Source organism: Eumetopias jubatus, unplaced genomic scaffold (assembly GCF_037043125.1).
Source record: "Eumetopias jubatus isolate StellerSeaLion01/CBP00866 unplaced genomic scaffold, mEumJub1_p1.0 scaffold_9, whole genome shotgun sequence".
NCBI lineage: Eukaryota > Metazoa > Chordata > Mammalia > Carnivora > Otariidae > Eumetopias > Eumetopias jubatus.
Window position 1 is genome coordinate 13,091,172 of NW_028274815.1, and position 13,692 is coordinate 13,104,863.

The 13,692-nt window shown below is 44.1% G+C and overlaps 1 protein-coding gene across 5 annotated transcripts in view; it reads right to left on the bottom strand.

Moving 5' to 3' along the window:
* Nucleotides 1–13,692, bottom strand: part of CYRIA (CYFIP related Rac1 interactor A) — a 110,777-nt gene that overhangs the window by 40,357 nt on the left and 56,728 nt on the right. Inside the window, exon 4 of one of the 5 annotated variants that reach the window (XM_028099303.2) lies at nt 7,251–7,341. The exons of the other annotated variants lie outside the window; for them this stretch is intronic. The gene's annotated coding sequence lies outside the window, so the exon portion shown is untranslated. The remainder of the gene's footprint in view (nt 1–7,250; nt 7,342–13,692) is intronic. 5 annotated transcript variants of the gene reach the window in all.

Consider the following 13,692-nt stretch of genomic DNA (forward strand, 5'->3'; position numbering starts at 1 on the left):
ACTACAATGCTTTGAAACTAGAACTCAATCACAAGAGGAAAGTCAGAAAGAACTCAAATACATGGAAGCTCAAGAGCATCCTACTAAAGAATGAATGGGTCAACCAGGAAATTAAAGAATTAAAAAAATTCATGGAAACCAATGAAAATGAAAACACAACTGTTCAAAATCTGTGGGATGCAGCAAAGGCAGTCCTAAGAGGAAAGTATAGAGCAATACAAGCCTTTCTCAAGAAACAAGAAAGGTCTCAAATACACAACCTAACCCTACACCTAAAGGAGCTGGAGAAAAACCAGCAAATAAAGCCTAAACCCAGCAGGAGAAGAGAAATTATAAAGATCAGAGCAGAAATCAATGAAATAGAAACCAAAAGTACAAATCAACGAAAGTAGGAGCTGGTTCTTTGAAAGAGCTAACAAGAATGATAAATCCCTGGCCAGACTTATCAAAAAGAAAAGAGAAATACCCAAATCAACAAAATCATGAATGAAAGAGGAGAGATCACAACGAACCCCAAAGAAATAGAGACAATTATAAGAACATATTATGAGCAACTCTATGCCAGTAAATTAGATAACCTGGAAGAAACTGATGCTTTCCTAGAGATGTATCAACTACCAAAACTGAACCAGGAAGAAATAGAAAACCTGAACAGACCTATAACCACTAAGGAAATCGAAGCAGTCATCAAAAATCTCCCAAGAAACAAAAGCCCAGGGCCAGATGGCTTCCCAGGAGAATTCTACCAAACATTTCAAGGAGAATTATTACCGATTCTTCTGAAACTGTTCCAAAAAGTAGAAATGGAAGAAAAACTTGCAAACTCGTTTTATGAGGCCACCATTACCTTGATCCCCAAACCAGACAAAGACCCCATCAAAAAGAAGAATTACAGACCAATATCCTTGATGAACATGGATGCAAAAATTCTCACCAAAATACTAGCCAATAGGATCCAACAGTACATTAAAAGGATTATTCACCATGACCAAGTGGGATTTAATCCTGGGCTGCAAGGTTGGTTCAACATCCGCAAGTCAATCAATGTGATACAATACATTAACAAAAGAAAGAACAAGAATCACAGGATCCTCTCAATAGATGCAGAAAAAGCATTTGACAAAGTACAGCATCCTTTCTTGATCAAAATTCTTCAGAGTATACGGATAGAGGGTACATACCTCAATATCATAAAAGCCATGTATGAAAAACCTACAGCGAATATCATTCTCAATGGGGAAAAGCTGAGAGCTTTCCCCCTAAGGTCAGGAACACGGCAGGGATGTCCACTATCACCACTGCTATTCAACATAGTATTAGAAGTCCTAGCCACAGCAATCAGACAACAAAAAGAAATCAAAGGCTTCCACATCGGCAAAGAGGAAGTCAAACTCTCACTCTTTGCAGATGATATGATACTTTATGTGGAAAACCCAAAAGACACCACCCCAAAACTGCTAGAACTCATACAGGAATTCAGTAAAGTGGCAGGATATAAAATCAATGCACAGAAATCAGTGGCATTCCTATACACCAACAACAAGACAGAAGAGAGACAAATTAAGGAGTCGATCCCATTTACAACTGCACCCAAAACCATAAGATACCTAGGAATAAATCTAACCAAAGAGGCAAAGGATCTGTACTCAGAGAACTATAAAATACTCATGAAAAAAATTGAGGAAGACAGAAAGAAATGGAAAAACGTTCCATGCTCATGGATTGGAAGAACAAATATTGTGAAGATGTCAATGCTACGTAGAGCAATCTGCACATTCAGGGCAAACCCCATCAAAATACCATCCACGTTTTTCAAAGAAAGGAAACAAATAATCCTAAAATTTGTATGGAACCAGAAAAGACCCCGAATAGCCAGAGGAATGTTGAAAAAGAAAAGCAAAGCTGGCGGCATCACAATTCTGGACTTCTAGCTCTACTACAAAGCTGTCGTCATCAAGACAGTATGGTGCTGGCACAAAAAAAGACACATAGATCAATGGAACAGAATAGAGAGCCCAGAAATGGACCCTCAACTCTATGGTCAACTCATCTTTGACAAAGCAGGAAAGAATGTCCAATGGAAAAAAGTCTCTTCAACAAATGGTGTTGGGAAAATCGGACAGCCACATGCAGAAGAATCAAACTGGACCATTTCCTTGCACCACACACAAAAATAGACTCAAAATGGTTGAAAGACCTAAACATGAGACAGGAGTCCATCAAAATCCTAAAGGAGAACACAGGCAGCAACCTCTTCGACCTCAGCCACAGCAACTTCTTCCTAGAAACATCGCCAAAGGCAAGGGAAGCAAGGGCAAAAATGAACTATTGGGATTTCATGAAGATGAAAAGCTTTTGCACAGCAAAAGAAACAGTCCACAAAACCAAAAGACAACTGACAGAATGGGAGAAGATATTTGCAAATGACATATCAGATAAAGGGCTAGTCTCCAAAATCTATAAAGAACTTATCAAACTCAACACTCAAAGAACAAATAATGCAATCAAGAAATGGGCAGAAGACATGAACAGACATTTTTCCAAAGAAGACATCCAAATGGCCAACAGACACATGAAAAAGTGCTCAACATCGCTCAGCGTCAGGGAGATCCAAATCAAAACCTCAATGAGATAGCACCTCACACCAGTCAGAATGGCTAAAATTAACCAAACGACAGATGTCGGCGGGGATGCGGAGAAAGGGGAACCCTCCTACACTGTTGGTGGGAATGCAAGCTGGTGCAACCCCTCTGGAAAACATTATGGAGGTTCCTCAAAAAGTTGAAAATAGAGCTACCATACGATCTAGCAATTGCACTACTGGGTATTTACTCCAAAGATACAAATGTAGGGATCCGAAGGGGTACGTGCACCCCAATGTTTATAGCAGCAATGTGCACAACAGCCAAACTGTGGAAAGAGCCAAGATGTCCACTGAGAGATGAATGGATATAGAAGAGGTGGTATACACACACACACACACACACACACACACACACACACACACACACACACACACACACAATGGAATATTATGCAGCCATCAAAAGGAATGAGATCTTGCCATTTGCAACGACGTGGATGGAACTGGAGGGTGTTATGCTGAGTGAAATATGTCAATCAGAGAAAGACATGTATCATATGACCTCACTGATATGAGGAATTTTTAATCTCAGGAAACAAACTGAGGGTTGCTGGAGTGGTGGTGGGTGGGAGGGATGGGGTGGCTGGGTGATAGACATTGGGGAAGATATGTGCTACGGTGAGCGCTGTGAGTTGTGCAAGACTGTTGAATCACAGATCTGTACTTCTGAAACAAATAATGCAATATATGTTAAAAAAAAAAAGAAGAAGATAGCAGGAGGGGAAGAATGAAGGGGGGGAAATCAGAGGGGGAGACGAACCATGAGAGACGATGGACTCTGAAAAACAAACTGAGGGTTCTAGAGGGGACGGGGTTGGGGGGATGGGTTAGCCTGGTGATGGGTATTAAGGAGGGCACGTTCTACGTGGAGCACTGGGTGTTATGCACAAACAATGCATCATGGAACACTACATTAAAAACTAATGATGTAATGTAAGGTGATTAACATAACAATAAAGAAATTTAAAGAAAAAAAAAAGAATTTGATCTACCCAGGAAGCATATAACACATTTCTGATAAATGGTAAGTGCTCAAAAATGTTAATTGAATGTAAAAGTAACAGTACGTACTTGGTACATATTAATAACCAATCAGAAGAATTATAGCTTATTATTTTTTAAAGATTTTATTTATTTGACAGAGAGGGAACACAAGCAGGGGGAGTGGGAGAGGGAGAAGCAGGTTCCCGCTGAGCAGAGAGCCCAATGCGGGGTTCAATCCCAGGACCCCGGGATCATGACCTGAGCCAAAGGCCGATGCTTAATGACTGAGCCACCCAGGTGCCCCTATAGCTTATTATTATGTTACTATACATGAGAGGGACAAGAACATCCACAGTTTATTGAATGCTTACTTTTTGCCTGGTGCTATGCTTGAGCTTTCACACATTTTAGTTCACTCAAAACTCATAGCAACCCTTGAGTTCACTATAATTATCTTCATGTTTATTGGAAGAAAAAGAGGTTCAGGTGGTGAAAGCACCTTCTGAGCCCTGCAGGAGAATAAAAGATAAAATCATCTTTGACTTTGTGAGTCTGGGACTCCGAAGTCTATGCTCTCTTCCCCACAGGAGGAGACCTGGAGCTCAAGACCCCTAGGTGGTCTCTGCCTGGGCACTTTGGGAGTCCATGTGCTGTGGAAACTGCATGCAGGCTAACCTGCTATCACACGGATGCACTCTCTTTTCTTGGAAGAAGGTCCACAGTTTCTGTTCCATTCCAAAGCGGCCTGTTTCACAGGAGCACTGCTCAATGCCATAGATAGGGAGGGATGTGAAAACCATTGTAGGTGGAGTGTCCCAGAAAAGCTGGCTTAATAGAAATGAGCTGTCCTGAAAGCACGAAGCACCCTATGGATCTGGACTGGCCAAGAGAAGCTCCCCAGGTGGGGGGTGGAGGGGGGTGGTATTTATAGGGACGAGAGGAGAGCAAAAGGCACAAGCTGGGTGACTCGTCAAGTCTTCCAAATACAGAGGGCTTATTCCTCAAGGTTCTTTTACTGCTATATAATTTTGAAATGGGTCCTTTTGCATTTTTTTCCAAGTAGTCTAGAATGAGGGCGTTTCTCTAGCCACTGTAGGAGTGTTAACAGTGCCTGTAGAGACAGGCCCACATGTCCCTGCCAAGGGAAGCCCTCATCTCCCATGGGAAACAATTTGGGATGTGCATGTTGTATTTTCTACGACTACTTTCTTGGCTCTGGGAGCAAAATGACTTCCATGGGAGTTAGCTCTAAGCTTCCTCAGTAGAAAACAAAGACTCTTAAAAAATATTTCTCTGCTAACATTTCCAGTTCCAAAAGAGAGGAGAAAATTAAAGGACACACACACACACACACACACACACACACACACACACACACGTGTGTATGTGTGTGTGTGTGTGTATAATTTGGAACTCTGTTTTTGTTTGGAAGGAAAAATTGAATAATAGCATTAGCAGCATTCCCAGAGTGTAAAACCAAATAAAACCAAACTGAGCTTGCTTTTAAAAAATGTGGTCATAGTTTGTGAGGAAATTAATCTGTTTACTCTAAGTAAGACATAACAAAGGACTCAGGCCCAGGGTGCAGACATTATTGTGAACGCTGACCTTTTCCTGCATCCACCAGAATTTCAACGCCAATTTTCTTGATTAGAGAATAGGCCCTCAGAAGATTTCTTTAGTAGCTAAGACTATTTGAAAGGAGAATTCCAATGCCAAGATCACCTTTATCAATAAGAACAGAAGGTGAGGAAAAAAAATACATAAAACAGTGGCCCTGCAGGGTTTTACCTGCTAATATTTTTTTCCTTAAGGTCTAAGATGACAAATGCCCAATGCCTCCATCAGAAGGGATGAGTTTTGTTAGCACTTGGAATGAGCCAATACCTTCCAGAATCTATAATACTTAACATCCCTGCCCCTGGCACAAAGATTTTAAGAAATCAAAGACTTCGTGGGTGACTGGTGGCACCTGGTGGCTCAGTAGGTTAAGCATCTGCCTTGGGCTCGGGTCATGATCTCAGAGTCCTGGGATCAAGGCCCGCATCGGACTCACTGCTCAGCGAGGAGCCTGCTTCTCCCTCTCCCTCTACTGCTGCTGCTCTCTCTCTCTTTTATTTATCAAATAAATAAATAAAATCTTTTTTTTAAAATCAATATTTTGTGACATAAGAAGTCCTGGTTGATCCTAACATTTTTCTGCAGCATAGCATATAAGACACAGACCAATCACGAACACAACAATGACATATATTCATATAATATCACATCTTTGTCCAAAAGGTGTCTGGCCACATTCACCCTCAACATCAGCATGTGTCAAATGTAGAAAAGGTATTATTGGACCCATTTTACAGACCAGAACTCACAGGTCAGGTGTAGGGTCTTTCCCTAAGTCTTCCAGATGGATTCTGAACTTCCTGATCCAGAGTCCCAAATGTCATCACAACACATTCTGTATTAGAACTGGGATCATCTTTTTATAGCTTCTATTTTTACCAAAAAGCAGTTGCTCAAGGACCCAAAACACATTAGGGCCAAGGAAGGGACCAAAATGGAGATATCCTGCCTCTTGATCTCATGCTCCAACCGCCAACACAAAAAGTAAATGGGACATCCAATCCATTCTTTAAGACATAAAGAGTACAGTGCAGTGTGTTGTTGCCACTGGAGGGTTTCTGCTCCAAGTTCATAAGGTCTCACCAGAATGTGCTAATCGGCAACCTAACAGGGACATCCCCATGGATGGTTCATACAATTGTGCACACTTCTCTCTGCCCCTACCTTGATTATTCTAATTCTAAAACACCAAGAAGAACTTGCCTGCATCCAGCAAATACCCCCAGACCGATCTTCCTGACTCATCTTTTTACCCTGCCATTCATCTCCATAAGACTGGCAGCGCCCTCTCTCTAAGCACAAATATGATTATGTTACTTCCTTGCTTAATAGGCTTCCACTGCTTCCCAGTGCCTGCAGGATGGAATGCATTCAGATACATGCACTGAGCACAGAAGAACCTGGCCTCTGGCCTCTGCTCATCTCCTCTGTCCCCTGTCTTCCTCCCTATCCAGGGACCCTACATTCCCCCCACGTCCTGTGTTTCTCTAAAGGAGCCCTGCGCTTTATTGCCTCAGGGCCCTTGCACATGCTTCTCCTTCTGCTTCCAATTAGTATAACAACTAACATTTTTTAATGCTTTGCAGGCCATAGTGATGAGAACTTCTCATGTATTAGCATATTTTAATTTTTACAACAACCATATGAGGTAGGAACAGTTATTATCTCAATTTTAGAGATAAAGAAAGAATCTTCAAGATTTAGAAACTTTCTCAAGCCCACAGGTGGCAGAGCAGGGTCTGGAATCCAATTCCATGTGACCTCTAAGCACTGGTTTTGGCAAGTGCCTCCCTGGAATTCCCTTTGAAGTATGAGTTTGGAAACCAGGGCCTTCAGAAGGAGCCCCCTGACTCCTCCCTACTCTATGACCCCACCTCAGGTAAAACAAAATCCCCTCCCTCGAGTGAGCTCTACCTCTCTCCGTTCATCCAACATGCTGTGTTGACTATGTCATGGTGCCTATCAGCCTGGACTGTGAGTGATTACACCCTTTATCCCTTACCTCTCTCAAGGTCAGGTCTTCTTGGGCAGGGCTGTTTTTATACCTTACGGTACCCCCAGCACTTAGCGCAGGGCCTAGCGCACAGTTAACGCTAAAAAAAAAAAAAAAAAAAAAAGCAATCCTTAACTACTCTGCCCTGTGGTTACAAAGCATCATTAGTCTAGGGCAAAACATGAAAAACAAAGGCTATGTCATGAGGCTTGCAGAAAGCTAAAGCTATTCAAACATGTTTATGCAGCAGCGTTTTTACTTATTTTACAAAGCAAAGGTGAGAGTTGCATCCTAAATCCCCAAAGTTTATTTTGAAATTTTACTGGTTTATTGAAATTAAAAAATCTCGGAACTGATAACCTGGGCAGTTACTTGCCCGGACTTGGGAGCAGAGCTCCAAGGGGAGCCTGGTCTCGGCTCTCAGGCCAGGGCCTCCAGCTGGATCCTGCTACAGGCCTTACGTAGTTTTATCTGAAGTCTGACCTCCTAACTACTACAGCGCCCCGAGATGTCTCCCAGCAGAATAGAGAAAAGCAGACCAGCTCCGGCTTTAGGAAAGTTTCTGGGGGCTGTCTGTGAGGAGGCTTACTAGGAAGGCTAGTAAGACAATCTACCTTTCAACCTAATCAACAAAGTTTAAAGCTGGAGAAATCATGACAAGGACCAGGATGGCAGTGGCTGCCCGTGACACCAGAGGCTTGTGGGCTCCCCACACTGCCCTGCAAAGCAAAACAACCCCTCTGGCTTGCCGCCAATGAACCATCAGCAGCTTTCAGGGAGATGTCCCAGGAGGAAAGACAGTCTGTGCTGATAGTCTGCTATTCACAGGGCCCCCAGACACTTTCTCTGGTCACCACAGAACCCCCCAGTACACCATTTACACGACCTGACTGCTTTGAATTATAAGCAAAACCAGTTAACCATCAGCCTATACTTCATTAGATATAAAATAGGTGCCTTTAAAAAAAATACCTCTCAACTAAAATAAAGGTGCATTGCCTAAACGAAATAAGCACCTGTTTTGCTGGGGGGGAACAAAATGCACCAGTGGAATGAAGTAGCTCAGCTTATAAATTCCAGGAGCCAGAATTTGCTAAGCCAGGTTAGTGATTTTAGATAGCTGGGCTGGGCTGGAATGCCCTTCCCCATCTGCCACTTCGGTAACGAAGTCGTAAGGTTCTCCATTGTGTTGCCAAATGGGTTGCCAAGAATCCAACAGATGATTTCATTCTGAGATGAAGGAGGAGAACTGAAGTAGAGTGAGTCTATTAAAGCACTTTCATCTGACAATAAAAATGAGTTAATGGCTAAAATGTGTTTTCAAAACGTTTTAACACTACAAGTAATGGCACTCAACTGGGAAAATGCCTTGAATATTCTCATCGATCATTAATACCACGGTGTCCCTCAAAAGAGCTTGGCAGTCCCCGTGGAATATAAACTACTAGAGTCTTACTAGAGCAAGACAATCCGTGGGAATTCTCAAAACAACAACAACAACAACAACAACAAAACAACAAAAAACCAAGAGACCATTATGGAATGCAACAATTAAATGCAGGTTTAAAATAGCCCTTTCAGTATCTGAGTTCAGTTTTCTAAAATAGACTATTACCTCATCATAGCTAATTTCCCCATAAACATCAATATTAAAGCAGCAAAAAGCCTCCAAGAAACGAGGGCAAAATCTGATTCTTTTTTAGGGAATGAAAGTCAACATGCCCCCCAGTTTCAAATGTTCGTGAATATGGAAACAATCAAGCTGGGGCTTTGCTCCGGACCAGCCCGCCGCTGGGAAGTCATTAGTGAATTTGTTCCCTTTCACTTGTGAAACCAAGAACACGGTTGTGAGCAAACAGGTTGATCAGCCTGCCCCTGACCCAGAAGGAGGACTGACAGTCTCAGCCCACCCAGGCCAGTTCTGCTTAATTTCAAAGGGGAAGTGACCCCTTGCAGAGCCAGCAGCCTGGGGACCTAAGCGCTAGTCCTAGGTGCATTGCCTAAACGGAATTAAGGGGTAGTTATTCGACTTTTCTGGTTTGGCCTCAGTTCAGTCTAGAAACCGAAAGGAAACACCAAGAAGTTACTTAAAATTTGGGCTGTCCAGACCATCAATGATTTAGATTAAACACTGTCCATTCTCTTGGATTACAAATCTCCTTTTTCCGGAATTCCTTCTCAGGTAAGCAGCTCAACGAGCACCCGGTTCCCCCGCCTCTGAGGGAGGAGCTGAGTCCTGGCGCATGTGCTCTGGGTCAAACCCACCTCCCTGACTCTGCTCCTTCCTCCTCTCCCAGAGTGTTCCTTCTCAAGTTTCCACTCCCTCCATCCAACCTTTAAAATGTCAGTCTCCAGTTGTCTCTCTTCACACCTTCCCCGCTCTCTCAGGTGATACCCTTCGGACTCCCAATTTTTGCCCATATGCTGAAGACTTCTCAATCCCTAGCCCCAAACTGGACCTTCCTCCTCAACTCCAGGCCCGCAAATCTAAGTGAATTTCCTGAAAGCACAGCGATTTGGGTTTGGGTTTTAATATTCTCTGCAAATATCCCTCCCTTCCATTGTTCAGTGAAAAACATCATCATTCAACTAATTGTATGAGCCAGAAACCCGAGTGTCATCTGAGATTTCTGTACCTACGACACTCCACAGATCCATTTTCTTCCCCAAACTATCCACTTAACTTTCACATCTCCCCGAGACCCACCCTTCTCCACGCCTCCTCTTCGCTGCAGTATCTCCTTATTGCCTGAGTCACTCTCCCTACCCCTCCCATCCCCACTAATTCAACACCAGGTACTCCAAGCACCTCAGATCACATACTAGTCTCCAGAGCATGTCACAGGAAACGCCACGTGCAAAACGATTGGTGGAGGATTAAATCTCTTCCATTTCTGTTATCTTACATTATAACATTAAAAAAAAAAAAAAGATTTCCCCTCGTTTTTGCCTGGTTTTCATTCCATGGGCAGCTGCATCACACATTTGTGCTTGAAGTTTCTTTACCTCCATAGTTCACTGTCAGGTGGTGAAATATGATCTAGCAGGTTGATGCACAGGGAGGTGCTATTGGAAGAAATCCTTCTGGGAAGTGAAAGCCCCCTGGAAAATCCCACCCACCCCAGTGCCGTGGGTTGACTTGATTTGTAAGTCTAGGTTTTCAGATGCTGAGTTTTCTTAAACTGGGGCCCACCTGTATACCCAAGGAGACTTGGAACTGACATGTCAAAGCATTCAGGATATTATTTCCCAGGTCAAATTTATTTGGGGGGAGATGTCAAAAATTATGTAAGTGCCAAAAAGACCAACAAAAGCCATTTCACATACTAAAAACTTGAAGAATTTGAAGCCAAGGGAGATTGGGATGCTCCACTACATCTCAAGCACGAAGGGCATCGAAGGGCCTGAAAACCTCCCTTGAAATCTCAGAGGCAGGAGTGGTTCTGCTTTTGTTTCCAGTTTCTGAAGGCAGCCATTAGCTTGATTTCAAAGTATTGTTCATGGCAGACCAAACTAACATTTTTAAGTAAAATCCCTGGCTTGAACCCCAAGCAAGTGATGGAGACCATCAACTTGGGCTGGGACGGGAGAGGTGGGTGGGGCGGGTTTGCTGAGCACTGGGAGACGTGGCTCTTGTGCAAGGAACTGCTTCTCAAGGCAGACTCCATGGCTGAGTGGGACGTGGGGTTAGCTGGGTGGAAGGAGGGCGTGTTTTAGCAAAAATGTTTTCCAAGCTGGCTGTCAAATTAAGATGAGCACAATTTTTTTTTTTACATGGTATTCAGGGCCATAAAATCTGACCCAGAGCTCCCTTTCAAGTTTCAGCTCCTTCGAACACTGTGTACTTTGGTCACACCAGAATATGGACAGTGCCAACAGCTCTGGTCTCCTTCTTGCCTTTTTCCCCCCCCCTTTGCTTATGTTATTCCCTTTGCCTGGAATGCCTCTCCCCTATCCTCTGCCTGCCAATATTCTACCTTTCAAGACCCAAATCAAATAGCATTTCCTCCCAGAAACCTCCTACCTGACTCCCAGGCTGAGTAAACAACCCTACTTGCTGTGAATTCTTTCAAGGGCTATGTCTTCTTCATTTTCAGAATGTTACCCATTTCACTGCATCCTCCCTCCTCTGCCCCACCGAGCACCAAACCCAGGTCCAGCACAGCACACAGCCCTCCTCACTTCTGTCTGCTCGGAAGGGTGACGAGAGTGGGCTCGGCATAGCTACAGTGAGATGTCAGCTATGAATACACTCAACAGAGAAAACAGTCATTGTGAGAGGGAGAGGTCAGAGAAAAAGAAGCATGTCCCCAAATAGAAATATGATTGCAGATGACTTCGAGAATCTGATGTAAATCAGCCTTCTCAGAAAAATGCACACATCCACATAGACCCACATTTTTTTTTTTTTTTTGCATATAATTCCAGGAGATACTATAAACACACCGAAGCCCGGGAATGGAAATTCCTCATCTGTTTGAAAATCACAGATTTCAGTGTGTGGGCAGCCAGACAGGACGAGGAAGGCATCTTCAAGTGTGTGGACCGTGGACCACACTGAAAAGGAAAGAGAGTCGTTTAGTGGGAATACCATGCGCTCTGGACACCTTGGGCAAGTCCTGCTACTCTTCGGAATCGGGAGTTTTCCTCATCTGTAAAATGCAAATTATAATACTTCCTTTGCAGTGTTGCTATTGAGGAAATAAAGATAATGCCAATTAAGTAGCGGGCGTGCAGTCAGCCCCTGACAACAAATACTAGTTTTCTGCACCTCCTGTCGTGCATAGCCCAAACTGCAGCCACAACGTAAACAAGTCATTTCCCTTTTAGCAATAAATACTGCACTGCTGCTTTGGAGCAAGGGAAGAAAGCCGACTCAGACCACCGCCTCAGTGAAGACGTGAAGCCGGGTGCTGAACGGCTGCTGCGTGCTCCTTCGCCCAGCTATTAATCATACAAGAGCCCATTTATGACAAATACAGGTCCCTCCCTTTGCATGACAAGGCGTATGGGTCCACAGAGCCCCATTATCCAAAAAAAACAGAGCATTGTGGGCGACGCAGGCGAAGCTGAGTGCACACACACAAGCGGACATTGTAAGGCTGTTTGCACAACCCCGCAGTGCTCCTCGAGGATTTCCTGCCAAGGAGACATTTAGATCTCATAGTCTGCTGCAGACATTTGCTCATTCAACATGGCTTCAGGCAGCGGGCTGGAGAAACCCGGGTGCGTGGTCCCCTCTGCTGGCCATTCCCAGAACTGCATGCCAGGGATACTTGGATGGAGGACACGAGATGCTCTCTCAAGATTCCTCCAGCCCCTTCTCTCCTTTCCCTTATGAAGCAGTGCAGTGCAACAGCCAGGAGCTCAGGGGTCTGGAAAGCCTAGTTCAGATCTCTATGGTACCATGTACTAGCTGCAGACCTTGGACAAGTCAGATCTTACTCTCCTAGATGGAGTCCACTGCACTTATTTACCTGTGGCCTGGCCTAACAGAGAGGACAGCAGAACCGAGTGCCTGCAGAGGGCCAGTGTGCCATGCACACCTGCCTCCGGGAGGGTGGGCGTTGTCCTCTGACCTCTGGCACTAGGAAATCAACAAGCGCCTCCTGGTAATGTCTTTGCTTTAAACTGTAGCCGGTGTTTAGAGCAGAGGCGTGACTCTGTCTTGTGTCTCATCACTAATGCTTTTTTTCAAATTGTCCCCCCTTGCTTTACATCGTGTGCCGTGTTGGCATGGGCAGCACTCTGTGTCCCCTCGGGCTTTATTTCATCCTGCACCTGAAGTGCCCGATCTTCAGGCCATGCTTAACTTGAAGGTGGGGGCTGAGCTGGTAGAAATTCTCAGCTGAAATGTGTTTGGCAAAGATGAGAGAAAGACCACGCCCTTGAACTCCTTAAAATGAGCTGTGATCTGCTTCCTGACTGATGCTCAGCAGAGCAACAGTGACATGGACTTGGGTTGAATCCCAGCTCAGCCAGCTTATGAGCTGGGTGGTCTTAATCAATGTTATTTAACAACATTTACTTCACCTCCCTGAGTCAGAGTTCCAATATGAGTAAAACAGAGATTATTTCAACCTCTTCAAGGGTGGTTTTTGGAAATAATGAGACAACAGAGGTAAGCAGCCAGATGCATAAAGAGTAGTTGCCATAACTCACTATTACTCTTGTTATTTTTATTGTTCCAACCACCGGTCTGAGTCCTGTCCTCCCGGCCATGACAAAGAGCTCCTCCTTCCTACAGTTATTGATATCTGGGTGGGCTTTCAATACCATCATAGAGATGGATGCTGATGACTTCCAAATTCTTCCCTGTTGCCTTGACCCCGCCTCGCTTGAACTCCCAACTCGTATATCCAATTGACTACTTGACTCTGATAAACAGCTGAAACTTAACATACCCAACATTAAAACTGCCCTGTTCCAGTCTTCCCCAACTCAGCCAACG